Here is a 12,250-nt window from a genome sequence, read left to right on the forward strand (position 1 = left end):
ACAATAGAAAAACCACATTCCCTTTATTAGTGCGAGACTCACTTAAAAAATAATTTGTAAACAGAGCAACATAGACAGAGAAAGATCATGGAATAGAAAACTCAACTTTATTATTATTAATTTTATTATATGGATGAATGAAATTCAGACAGATATATTGATTTCTTAATCATGATGACTATCAATAAGTCCATCATGATCAATCATTTCCTCCACTGCTGTATTGGTGTAACAAAAACATATTGTTTCCCCTTCTCTTCCGAAGATACACGTACAATGGTTACATCCCAGACAAGCTGCACATTTAGAAAAAATAAAATAAAATAAAAATTAAGATTAAAAGCTAAATAATGATAATGAGTCATGCTAGAGTGACCTCAATATTGTACCTCCTATCGCACATCCTGACGTGAAAGTGTGTAGGAATCATAGAATTTTTTACTTGTATCCCAGTGAAAAGCATCAATGATTCCTACACAGTTTCACGTCAAAATGTGCAATTTGAGGTACAATCTTGAGGTCACTTCAGCATTATTCAATAATAATCTAATACAACTTTAATAAGGGAAATAAAATAAAATAAAAAAACATACCATATGAACATGGTTTGTCTTGGTCGGGAAGGCTAGTAGTGCCACCACGAACAGTATCCAACGACAACATCATCAAAACCAGAAACAAAACCAAGCTAGCTACAACTTTCATCTTTCTCTATTTTTCTTAGCTAGAGCAAGTAATTGAGAGTTAGAAGAACAGAGAACAGTTTTGTGTGATTTGGTTCAATTTCTCTACATTAACATATACAGTAGAAATCAGAAGTGAGTACAAATTTGCTTAGCTAATCACACCACCAACCAATCATGCTTGCTTTTTCAATGCATGTGGCGTTCCAATTGTCCGTCAGCTTAGCACCGAAATTTGTGCTAAGTAACCATAGTGAATTTACGAAGATTTGGCCTAGATACGGAAGGCAAATATACCAAAAATGAAAAATTATTTTTTATTAATGATAGGGTGCAATGTAAATGCCTTCATTATGCTTTTAATGAAGAGGGATTTACTGGGCAGACTTATCTGTCACAATTTTATTACAAAAACTCCCTTTCTTTATCAAGTTTGTTACTTGAACAAACCTTATCTTATGAATTAGTCTAGCATGACTAACTTAGTAAGATTTGAAATCTTACTAAGGGTCATTGGGCCCACGTGGATTATCAAATTAGCAATCCAACACCAAAGACTTCCAGATTTTATGGAAGAACTCTGATTTAAAAGAATTAAAAAAAATGTTTTTGCGTTTGATCGTGTATGTTGAAAATGGATCGCTACTAAACTCCCAAATTTAAAACTAAAATTCAACAGTGAAAGTTATTTTTTTTTTTAATTTTTTTCCGAAGTTCTTAGAAAGTTGCCCTTTATAACCCTATACCATCTTATCATGTTTTTTAATCCACAAATTGATGCGGTCTGAAACATTTCCATGGTATGTTAAGCAACAAATTAATCGCAACAATTTGAATTTTTTGACATGGATCCCAACTCCAACGTTTGTTGGGCAACAAATCTGATAAAATGAGGTTTGGCAAGTAACAAACTTCATAAAATAAGGTTCCCTAGAGTTATCAGAACTCCAAAGGAGTTTTTGAAATTAAAATTCAACAGTGAGGTTTGCATTAGGCAGGGTAACTCTCTCTTTAATAAATGCAATTATTATATTGGCATTGATTGCTAATGTAGTAACCGGCTCATGGAGTTAGCACGACATGGGGGTAAAGGGTTTAGCCCACATCGCCCAAGAGTGCGGTACTTGAAGTATTCATAAGGGGCAAATCGACCCTACATAGTATCGAGGCCTTTTGGGGGTAAAAACCCAAGAATAAAATCTTGGTCCCATTGAGCGGTTAACTCAGGGACAATATTGGTACTGTTGTGGGTCGGGGTGTGACAAATGATATCAAAGCCTGATGCTTGCGTGGTGGGGGATCGCTTCATGCACATGTGGGCGTGTGCCTTATTAGGGGGTGAATTTAGTAACCCATTCCTAGAGGTAGCATGACACGAGGATAAAAGGTTTAGTCCCATATCACCTAGAAATGCGGTGTTTGAAGTATTCATAAGGGACAAACTGACCCTACATGGTACTGAGGCCTTTTGGGGGTAAAAGCCCAAGAACAAAACCCTGGGCCCACTGGGCTATTAATTTAGGGACAATATTGGTATTGTTATGGGCCGGGGTATGATAGCTAAAGTATTTATTACAAATAATACATTTAAATTTAAAAATTAAAATGTTCTTAACATTTATTATGTAAAAAACAAAAGGAGTAGAGTTATAATCGGAAATGGACATTAGCATTATCCACCCCATTCTTTTTCCAATAATATCTCTACCCATTTTGTCTTTTAGTATAAAAATAAGGGTATACTAGTCTTTTATATAATAAATACATTTATTATGCACTTAATAAATCCATTTGCTTGTGTGTGTATATATATATATATATATATATATATTTCAAGTATACAAGTTCTAAGTTCAATTACAATGTTAAAAGATTCTAAATTTGATAGAAATAAATTAATATAATAATCTAAATTTTAAATATAAAAAATGAAAAAAATCTAATAAATTGGTTTGTTGGGCATAAAATAGGTCAGATTTTATCTAAAATCCGAGTGATCTAAATATGAATTTGCTAGGTTTGGACCCTAGAGTAGACCAAAATAAAAATGAATCGAATATGGGTTGATGTCCATTGACCTGAGTTGGATATAGATCCAACCCTATATCCAACTAGATTCGAATGATATATTGAATGAAAATTATATTTTTATGTTTTTCAAGATATCTTTTTACCACAACTTGAATATAACATGAACTCTTATAAATAGAATAGTATAGCAGGTAGAAAAGAAACAATGAAAAATTTAATCTAAATTTTAAATATAAACAATGAAAAATAAAGTCTAATAAATTGGTTTGTTGGGCATAAAATGGGTTAGATTTTGTAATTAAAATTCAACAGTTAGATCTGCATTATGCAGGGTAACTCTCTCTTTAATAAATGCATTTATTATATTGGCATTGATTGCTAATGTAATAATCCGCTCCTGGAGTTAGCACGACACGGGGGTAAAGGGTTTAGTCCCACATCGCCCAAGAGTGTGGTACTTGAAATATTCATAAGGGGCAAACCGACCCTACATAGTACCGAGGCCTTTTGGGGGTAAGAGCCCAAGAGCAAAACCCTGGTCCTATTGGGCGGTTAACTCAGGGACAATATTGGTACTGTTGTGTGTCGGAGCGTGACAAATGATATCAAAGCCTGATGCTTATATGGTGGGGGGATCGCCTCATGCACACGTGGGAGTGTGCCTTACTAGGGGGTGAATGTAGTAACCCATTCCTAGAGGTAGCATGACACGAGAATGAAAGGTTTAGTCCCATATCACCCAGGAGTGTGGTGCTTGAAGTATTCATAAGGGACAAACCAACCCTACATGGTACCGAGGCCTTTCGGGGGTAAAACCCCAAGAACAAAACCCTGGGCCCAGTGGACTGTTAACTTAGGAACAATATTAGTATTGTTATGAGCCGGGGTGTGATAGCTAAAGTATTTATTACAAATAAGACATTTAAATTTAAAAATTAAAATGTTCTTAGCATTTATTATGTAAAAAACAAAAAGAATATAGGTATAATCGAAAATGGACATTAACATTATCCACCCCATTCTTTTTTCCAATAATACAACTACCCATTTTGTCTTTTAGTATAAAAATAAGGGTATACTAGTCTTTTACATAATGAATACATTTATTATGCACTTAATAAATCCGTTTGCTTGTGTGTATATATATAATTCAAGTATACAAGTTCTAAGTTCAATTACAATGTTAAAAGATTCTAAATTTGATAGAAATAAATTAATATAATAATCTAAATTTTGAATATAAAAAATGAAAAAAAAAATCTAATAAATTGGTTTGTTGGGCATAAAAGGGGTCTTTATCTAAAATCCGAGTGATCTAAATATGAATTTGCTGGGTTTGGACCCTAGAGTAGACCAAAATAAAAATGGATCGAATATGGGTTGATGTCCATTGACCTGAGTTGGATACAGATCCAACCCTATATCCTCCTAGATTCGAATGATATAATGTTTTGAAAATTATATTTTTATGTTTTTCAAGATATCTTTTTACCACAGCTTGAATATAACATGAACTCTTATAAATAGAATAGTATAGCAAGTAGAAAAGAAACAATGAAAGATTTAATCTAAAATTTAAATATAAACAATGAAAAAAAAATCTAATAAATTGGTTTTTTGGGCATAAAATGGATTAGATTTTGTAATTAAAATTCAACAGTTAGGTTTGCATTATGCAGGGTAACTCTCTATTTAATAAATGCATTTATTATATTGGCATTGATTGCTAATGTAGTAACCCGCTCATGGAGTTAGCATGAGATGGGGGGTAAAGGGTTTAGTCCCACATCTCTCAAGAATGCGGTACTTGAAGTATTCATAAGGGGCAAACCGACCCTACATGGTACCGAGGCCTTTTGGGGGTAAAAGTCTAAGAACAAAACCCCGGTCCCATTGGACGGTTAACTCAGGGACAATATTAGTACTGTTGTGGGTCAGGGCGTGACAAATGATATCAAAGCCTGATGATTGCGTGGTGGGGGATAGCCTCATGCACACGTGGGTGTGTGCCTTACTAGGGGGTGAATGTAGTAACCCATTCCTAGAGGTAGCACGACACGAGGATAAAAGGTTTAGTCCCATATCACCCAGGAGTGCGGTGTTTGAAGTATTCATAAGGGACAAACCGACCCTACATGGTATCGAGGCCTTTTGGGGGTAAAAGCCCAAGAACAAAACCTTGGGCCCAGTGGACAGTTAACACAGGGGCAATATTGGTACTGTTATGGGTCGAGGTGTGATAATTAAAGTATTTATTACAAATAAGACATTTGAATTTAAAAATTAAAATGTTCTTAGCATTTATTAAGCAAAAAACAAAAGGAGTAGAGGTATAATCGGAAATGGACATTAGCATTATCCACCCCATTCTTTTTTCAATAATACATCCATTTTTTCTTTTAGTATAAAAATAAGGGTATACTATTCTTTTACATAATAAATACATTTATTATGCACTTAATAAAGCTGTTTGCTTGTATGTATATATACAATTCAAGTATACAAGGTCTAAGTTCAATTACAATGTTAAAAGATTCTAAATTTGATAGAAATAAATTAATATAATAATCTAAATCTTAAATATAAAAAATGAAAAAAAAAAAAATATATATATATATATATATATATATATATATATATATATATATATATATATATATATATATATATATATATATAATAAATTGGTTTGTTGGGCATAAAATGGGTCAGATTTTATCTAAAATCTGAGTGATGTAAATATGAATTTGCTTAGTTTGGACCCTAGAGTAGACTAAAATAAAAATGGGTCGAATATGGGTTGATGTCCATTGACCTGAGTTGGATACAGATCCAACCCTATATTCTCCTAGATTCGAATGATATATTATTTTGAAAATTATATTTTTATGTTTTTCAAGATATCTTTTTACCACAACTTGAATATAACATGAACTCTTATAAATAGAATAGTATAACAGGTAGAAAAGAAACAATGAAAAATTTAATCTAAATTTTAAATATAAACAATGAAAAAAAAATCTAATAAATTGGTTTGTTGGGCATAAAATGGGTCAGATTTTGTAATTAAAATTCAACAGTTAGGTCTGCATTATGCAGGGTAACTCTCTTTTTAATAAATGCATTTATTATATTGGCGTTGATTGTTAATGTAGTAACTCGCTCAAGGAGTTAGCACGACACAACGGTAAAGGGTTTAGTCCCACATCGCCCAAGAGTGCGGTACTTGAAGTATTCATAATAGGCAAACCGACCCTACATGGTACCATGGCCTTTTGGGGGTAAAAGCCCAATAACAAAACCCTGGTCCCATTGGGCGGTTAACTCATGGACAATATTGGTACTGTTGTGGGTCGGGGCGTGATAAATGATCTCAAAGCCTGATGCTTGCGTGGTGGGGGGATCGCCTAATGCACACGTGGGTGTGTGCCTTACTAGGGGGTGAATGTAGTAACCCATTCCTAGAGGTAGCACGACACGAGGATGAAAGGTTTGGTTCCCTATCACCCAGGAGTGCGGTGCTTGAAGTATTCATAAGGGACAAACCGACCCTACATGGTACCAAGGCCTTTTGGGAGTAAAAGCCCAAGAACAAAACCCTGGGCCCAGTGGACTGTTAACTTAGGAACAATATTAGTATTGTTATGAGCCGGGGTGTGATAGCTAAAGTATTTATTACAAATAAGACATTTAAATTTAAAAATTAAAATGTTCTTAGCATTTATTATGTAAAAAACAAAAAGAATAGAGGTATAATCGGAAATGGACATTAACATTATCCACCTCATTCTTTTTCTAATAATACATCTACCCATTTTGTCTTTTAGTATAAAAATAAGGGTATACTAATCTTTTACATAATAAATATATTTATTATACACTTAATAAATCCGTTTGCTTGTGTGTATATATATAATTCAAGTATACAAGTTCTAAGTTCAATTACAATGTTAAAAGATTCTAAATTTGATAGAAATAAATTAATATAATAATCTAAATTTTGAATATAAAAAATGAAAAAAAAAATCTAATAAATTGGTTTGTTGGGCATAAAAGGGGTCTTTATCTAAAATCCGAGTGATCTGAATATGAATTTGCTGGGTTTGGACCCTAGAGTAGACCAAAATAAAAATGGGTCGAATATGGGTTGATGTCCATTGACCTGAGTTGGATACATATCCAACCCTATATCCTCCTAGATTCGAATGGTATATTGTTTTGAAAATTATATTTTTATGTTTTTCAAGACATCGTTTTACCACAACTTGAATATAACATGTGCTCTTATAAATAGAATAGTATAGCTGGTAGAAAAGAAATATAACAAAAAAATGTTGAAAGGTCAAAAATTATCCGACCAATGGACCCAAATTAAGTAATTCGGCCGAGTCAGATCCGATTCTAGATTTAGTGAAAGAAAAATGGTTTGAATATGGTTTAAGTTAATATGATATGAGTCTGATTCAAATTTGAATCCGGATCCGAATACAGAATTCGGATCTAGATTTGGATATAGTCATTTTGGTCCGAACCTAATCAATTTTAAGCACTATTGGTTTGGTTCACTAAACCAATCAAAAATTGTTTGGTTCATTGAACCAAATCAAATTCAGTGGATCCGCCTGATTTTACAAACACAATACGAATTGTATTGTGAACTGGTTCGATTCATAACTATTTGTGGTTTGGACTAGTAGCAATGAATTGGGTAACATAGAGTTGGTCTTTGGACAAAGCAAACTCACTATTTTGAGTCATGTTGGTTCGAATGACACATCAGCCCTCTTCATTTAGTGGTGTAGTTTGGGTTTTAAAAATAAAACCCAAAACAAATCAGTGTTTTTGGCCCACCTTTAAAATTTGAATCCAACAATAAAAAATAATCTTTTTTTTTTCAAAAAATTTTGAGATTTCATAAAATTTTATGCTCTACATACATGTGATAACTCATGGTTTTTTTTTTTTTTTTTTGGAGTTGACAAAGATATCCCTTCTACTTTTCAAATATGTCCACTTTGAATTCATTTTTCCATGATAGACCCAATAAATGGTTGAAATGCTTGTCTTCAACCTCTTTCCAAAACCATAGATTTTAACTCAAAACCAACCTTTGGGGAAAAATAGATTATTTGAAAAACAATAGAATTTAATTAAAAAGTGATAGATTATGTAAGAAGGTGAAATAATCAGTCTTTTGGCAATAGGTTGAAGATTTTTTTTCGAAAAACCTTAGATGTTAAAGTGATCGAAGCCAATGTGGATCTTTTGGATAAAAATTTTAGGTTTTCTAGCAAGATATTGAAGATGAGGTTATTTTGGTCATTTTGTTAATTTAGTTTCTCAAGACAAATCAAGGTGAGCAAGGGCGGAGCCAAGATTTTAAAAGGAGTGAATCCTCTGTCGTTATTTTTTCTTGTAGATCCTTGTAGTGTATTTAGGTAGTTGAGAGAGGGCCACATGGTAGCAACATCGAATTCTCGCCGTTAAAATCTTTGGAGTTCAATGACCGTTCATTTTCAAAGCCTTTGATAGTGATATTTCATTTTCAAATAATTTTCCAAATCCAATCTAAGCCTTTACTTTTGTCTTTTTATTTCTTTCGATCAATGAGCTATTTTCAATGAGATCAGTAACTCTCTATGCTAATTGGGATTTTGATAGGTAGATTTATCAAAGAGTTGGCCAAACATTGTCGACAATAAATTTTACAAATCTACCTCGAGATTCGTAAAATAAGATCGTAAATGATTTTATTAATTTTGATGAAAATGAGAGTACAAATATCAACATTTTCCTCTTATTAACAATCAAGTACAAAAAAAATGATGTATGTGGCTTTTCTTCTCTTTGGGTTTCGTGCGTGATCAGTTGAAAAGGTTGTTTTGATGGTGGCTTTATTTGTGCTTGATTTTCTTAGATACTTCTATAGATTTTCTACTCTCCGAACTTCGCGCTTTATCGGTTGAGAAAATTTTCTTGACTTTTAAAGAATGGCTTCTGAGTTTGATCTTCTGTGGAGATTTATATAGATTTTTTTTTCTCCGGGCTTCGCACTTTATCTGCTGAGAATGATTTATTGGCTTCCGAATAAGGGATTGTTGCTTGATCTTCTCTTTAATCGGAGTCCAAATCTCTAAAGAACTTTTCTTTATCTCTAGAGGAGGGTGTGAGATCTTCTTCTTCTCTAGAGGGAGAGCTTTTATCTTCTAAGAGAAAGTGATTAACTCCCCCTCTCAATAAGTGAGGCTTTGATATTTATAGACTTAATGATAATTTCACTTCTAATTACGTCCTAACTTAAAGAGTTTTTATTGGCTTGTTTAAAGGCTAAACTTGTTCAAAGCCAATTTTAGGGAATTTATTAGACTATCATTGGGCCAAATTCATTTGTTTGGATATAAAGCCCAATATTTAATATGTGGATCATTTGAATTTGTGGAATTATGGGCTTTATCTACAAAAGTCTCAAACACAGGCTTGTAAGAAGCACGTTCCCAGTTTATGAATTCAATTATGGGCTTTATTTACAAAAGTCTCAAACCCAAGCTTGTAGGAGGTATGTTCCCAATTAATTATCTACAAAAGTCTCAAACACAAGCTTGTAAGAAGCACGTTCCCAGTTAATGAATTCAATTATGGGCTTTATTTACAAAAGTCTCAAACCCAAGCTTGTAGGAGGTATGTTCCCAATTAATGAACTCAATTTGGGTGTGAGGCTCATTTATAACTTTTAAGGATTTTTATTTATAAAATTTGTAAAGGCTTCCTCCAAATTTTGGTGCCTACAAACATCCATGAGATAATGAGCCAAAAGAAAGGCTCACATTCTTTCTCTCACATGTTCTCAAAATGCATATTATTTAAAAATTTAAAAAGTTGTGCTGGAGTGACCTCAAGATTGTACCTCATATCTCACTTTCCTGGTGTAGAAGTCGAGCTAGATGTTTTTTTTCGCACGTATCACACTTCCACATCAGGAAAGTGAGATATGACTTATGAGGTACAATCTTGAGATCACTTTAGGATTATTCTTTTAAAAAATACCTAATGGATCCATTTGGTAGTTTCCAACCCAACCCAATGAGACCCCATCGATAATAAATTGTTGGGGATTGAGATAAGTTTTGAGAAGGGAGGGAGGGGGTGATTGTGAGTTTTAAGAAAAACCACATTCCCTTTACTAGTGCGAGATCCGCATAAAAAAAATGAAAAAATAAAAATAAAAAATTTAACAGAGCTACATATATAGATAAGATAGATCATGGAAGGGAAAACTTTACTTTATTATTTTTATTTTTTCCTACATGGATGGATGAAATTTCAGACAAACATATTTAGTTCTTAATCATGATGATGATTATCAATAAGTACATCATGACCAATCATTACTTTCTCTAATGTGTTGGACTCGCAACAAAAACATTGCTTTTGCATTTGTTTTACGTAGCACATACAATGCTTACAAGCACCACAAGCTGCACAATTAGAAAACAAAAATTAAGATTATTAACTTAATAATAATAATAATAGTCCTCCAATTTTAATAAGTAAAAAATAAAAAATAAAAACATACTATATGAACAATCTCCAGTGAGGTTAGGATGGTCAGTCGTGCCACCACAAACAGTGTCCAACGACACCACGATCAAAACCAGAAAGAAAATCAGACTAGCAACAACTTTCATCTTTCTTTCTTTGCTTAAGCAAGTAAATAACAATGTTGAAGAAGAAGGGGGAACAATTTGAGTGATTTGGTTGATTTGATCTACATTGAAATTTATAGTAGAAATTTGAAGTGGAATCATAAATGAAATGAGAATAAAATTTCTTGGATTTCTAACATTTGAAGATTTCTTGTGTGCACGTTAACTATAGTGGATTTATGAAGATTTAGCCAAGATATGGTAGGTAAACATACCAAAAATTGATAATTATTTTTTATTTAGAGTGAATTAAATGTACCCATACCAGACCATGGTTTTAAAACACGGTTTCTAGCTTCCCACGGATACCAAGTTGACTCATCCGCGTCATCTCATCTTGTCCGAGTTAAACCATTTAGATGCTCAATTACAAAATATGGATAACAAATTTAGGAATGAACCTACTTGTTCATTGGTGTTGGAACACCGAAATTAGTGTTGTTTGAATTGATTAGCATTGTGTTTGCAAGAACCACTCACACATGACCATGGTGCACTAGGTTTCTCACAAAATCTTTTGTTTTTTTTTCTTTCGATACCTATAGCTTTAAGGGATCTGGTTAATTGCCTCAACAATGGGATCCATGTATGTTGCATTGCTACATATACATGGTCTCTAGTTTTAACTGAATACATTAAAAATTAAGGATTTTTGGTTTTGTTTTGGCAAATGGCATTACGAACGGTGTCTACGTTGCGTGTTTTGGTAGGAGTTTAAGACACATTCACAACGTAGAAAAAAAAATCCATATCCGACGGTCCAAGGCAGTCAAATTTCATAAAATTTGATGGACTAAGGTGTCGAATTTTTCATTGACAATTTTTTTTTTCGACGGCTCATTGCATCGAATCTTGGGAATAAAAAATATTTTGACAGTCAAAATTCGGTTTATTAAATTCATGGTTCTTGGCCCATTGAATTTTCCTGTAGAATTTTTCAGTTTTCACATAGTGATTGGCTCCTAACTAAGCCGGTTTTGTATATGACACACAGCCCAATGTACGTTTGTTCCCTAATAAACTCGTGCCACAAAGACACCTTATTTTACTATAGAAATGGGCCATAGTATTGTAGCGCGACTCTTTCATAAAAAATAAAATAAAAGAATAAAAAAAAAAAAAAAAAAGTGGAGTCAATGAAGTTGAATGAGTCTTTGAATTATTTGTGTGCAATACCCAAGGAATAAAACGATATAGAAATTGTTAACCTTGATCACAAATCTATTTATTGGATGAGAAGAGGCAAGTGGCAAGTATGCTATTGGATGAACTTGTGACCATGATGCATAACGATGAGAGAAACATAAGAGAATGCATTATGGAAATGTTCAATCTTGCTACTAAAATGAATATACCAAAAGGGGAATTCAATAATGATTTTCTTGTGCATCTTGTCTTGCTATTGTTATTGGGTGAATCTCCATTTCATACATTGAATATGACGAAATTCCAAATTTGATACACTATTCATTTTAATTCCTAAAACATGGATTCATCATTTTTATACCTTCTCTCATTCTTGAAGAAGAAAAAAAAAAACAAATCTTTTTCTTCTAAGATATCTTCTTTTGGAGAAAATTCAAGAAAAGTAAGATCAAGAAAGAATTGGCGTGACTCTCTCTCTCTCTCTCTCTCAAAAGTTGACAACAGAAGAAATGTAACAAAATTTCTTTTGTGATCGCGTTTTCTTTTGGGTCTCACACTAAAACACGCTACTTCGAATATTCTTTTGCCCATTAATTGACAGATCAAAAATGTTAATTTACTTCATACTAATCTGGTTGCTGACTTACAACCTTAGATTTTTAGCAAGTTTGGAAACACTTAAAAAAA

At 32.9% G+C, this 12,250-nt stretch overlaps 1 long non-coding RNA gene across 1 annotated transcript; it reads right to left on the reverse strand.

Annotated features, from left to right (window-relative positions):
- Window positions 1-9,976: 9,976 nt before the first annotated feature.
- Window positions 9,977-10,780, reverse strand: LOC147398650 (uncharacterized). The gene is made up of 2 exons (XR_015180191.1): window positions 10,288-10,780; window positions 9,977-10,189 (listed from the first exon to the last, which is right to left on the reverse strand). It is a non-coding gene; the product is annotated as an uncharacterized LOC147398650 (long non-coding RNA).
- Between the last annotated feature and the right edge of the window lie 1,470 nt (window positions 10,781-12,250).

Source organism: Akebia trifoliata, chromosome 7, assembly GCF_017979445.1.
Source record: "Akebia trifoliata isolate Shusen 1 chromosome 7, ASM1797944v1, whole genome shotgun sequence".
Lineage (NCBI taxonomy): Eukaryota > Viridiplantae > Streptophyta > Magnoliopsida > Ranunculales > Lardizabalaceae > Akebia > Akebia trifoliata.